Below are 2,250 nucleotides of genomic sequence, written 5' to 3'. Positions count from 1 at the left end.
TCTTCTTCCTTTTTCTTCTTCTCTGTCGGTTTTTAAGATCTCCGAGTTCCCAAATTTCACAATGATGTTGTTAGTGTGTATCTTGCTAACGTGCCCTCCGTGGGCCTTTTTAAATTTGGAAATGAACGAGTATTCTTCAGCCGTGTTATTTCTTAGATAATTTCCTCCCTTTCTTTCCTCTTTTTCTTTTTTTTTTTTTGAAGTCTAATTAGTAAGATAATTTTCTCTCTTCCATTTTTTCTGTTCTTTCTGTTTTAGAACTTCTATTAGTTCCCAGGCTGGGCGTTTAATTTTCTTATCTCCTTCTCGTATATTCCAACCATTCACTCTTTGTTTTATTTTGTACATTTCTTCAACCTTATTTTCCAACCCTCGTATTGACTTTTTTTTGCCTTTTAATTAGCACAAGTTCTTCCTATTCTCTGAATGTTCCTTTTTTAAATAGAATATTGCTCTTTCTTCAGAATATCTCCTTATACATTTTGAGGGCATTATCTGGGGAAGATTGATTTTTAAGTGTGTTCCGGTTGCTTGCCTTGTCTTTCCTTCCTCTGAGTGTTTTAATTACAGTCTCTGTTTTCACCTTGGAGGGTTTCCTCAAATGCCTGGTGGCCCTTGATTATCCATTTCTATTTCAGAATGAAACATTAATATTATTTAGAAGCTTTTTTTTTTTTATGTGGACGTCTTCTCAATGGTGAGCTTCAGTCGTCTTCTTGAGGAACCTCTAACAGTATTTTTAGGACTTTTTGCTTTAGCAAATTTCCCCAAAGACAAGACACCCAGTCTCCTGCAGGGAGGGTATATCTCTGACTCTCCACATTCCAAGAGCTTCAGGACAGGAAGCTGGGGCGGGAATGGTCGATTTGTAAACCTTCGCTTAATCTCCTGCTTTCTGGGTGATGTTCCGCTTCTCGGCTATGCCTGGTATTCTTGAATCCAGGGCCTCTCTCTTGCCGCCCTTTCTGAGAAGGAACCTGCAGTGGTCTAGAGGTCACTGGAAAGGCAGCAGCCTGGCTGCTCGGGTTCCAGGAGAGGACTTGAGGCTTCTTCTTCAGACTGGGGCCTTCGATTTGGGATCCTTCCCAGGTCCTGCAGCTTCCATTTTCATGGTTCTTCCCACCCACAGTCGTTGAATTTTCGACTTTCTCAAAAGTGCAGAGTCGTTTACCACTCGTCTATTCATGTTGCAGCTTCTAGATTTTGTTCTTAGCTTTCGCTTCTCTTGTTGATTAATGCTTTTTTAAAAAAAAAATTCCTTCTTAGCCTACGGCCACGCCACCCTGAACAAGCCCGATCCCGTCTGATCTCGGAAGCTAAGCAGGGTCGGGCCTGGTTAGTACTTGGATGGGAGACCCCCTAGGAAGACCAAGTGCTGAAGGCGTAAAAAATAAAAGATCGTAAGCTGACAAGGTCTTTGCAACCTGTGAGGTCGACCAAGGGTTGCCTTGCCTAAAAAAAAAAAAAAAAAAAAAAAAATTCCTTTCTTATTAGCTTAGTGGAATTTCGAGAAAAGAGAATCGTGTTGAATCAGAACCCAGAGATACTGATTAGCCAGAAACGTCCCTTTTTCTGTGATTACATCGGCCTCCTAAGTGTGAAGAATGTTAAAGCATAAATGAACATTATTATTACTTTTTTTTAGCACCTACAGTAGAAACATAGATTTTTCTCTACCTGTGTAAAATTTTCAGGGATTCTGGAATTTTCATGATAACTAATGTGAAAGAGACAAAGTTGGGGGAACTCTGCTCCCCAACTAAACTCACTCTAAGCCCCGCTCGCCCGTGTGCACACATCCTTTGGTGTGTCCGTGAGGGAGTCACACCAAGCCTCCGACTCCCCGGCTTCGTGCTCCTTGAAATGGACAGAGGCCGAGGCGGAAAGGCCCACCACACCTGCCTAGCTCCAAGCCCCCGCAGCCTTCCTCCCTCTTCACCTGTGGCTCTTGGGCCCTGTCTCCACGGCTGCCCTCTCAACCAGAGGGATGTAAGAAACCCCAGCTCGGCGTCCAGCACGCCTTCCCGCGACTTGCCTCGCGCTACCCCTGTTCCAGATGTGGTTCTGCCCAGGTCCTGTCTTCCACGCGACGCTGACACCTGCCTCCGAGTCTCCGCCTGGTGACCCGCCTCGTAGCCCTGTCTGTGGAAAACTAGACCAGGACTGGTATTTGGAAGCATTTTCTGTCTGGACGTTTTCCTCTCGACTGACCTTCATTCTTCAGAAGCCACAGAGCGGCCTCCTGCCAGC

General features: G+C 44.8%; 1 pseudogene; it reads left to right on the top strand.

Annotated features, from left to right (window-relative positions):
• The first annotated feature begins 1,265 nt into the window (after positions 1–1,265).
• Positions 1,266–1,384, top strand: LOC111729126 (annotated as a pseudogene).
• Positions 1,385–2,250: the final 866 nt, after the last annotated feature.

The sequence above is a fragment of the Pteropus vampyrus genome, unplaced genomic scaffold (assembly GCF_000151845.1).
Source record: "Pteropus vampyrus isolate Shadow unplaced genomic scaffold, Pvam_2.0 Scaffold248, whole genome shotgun sequence".
Lineage (NCBI taxonomy): Eukaryota > Metazoa > Chordata > Mammalia > Chiroptera > Pteropodidae > Pteropus > Pteropus vampyrus.
This window is presented reverse-complemented; position numbering and strand designations above follow the sequence as displayed.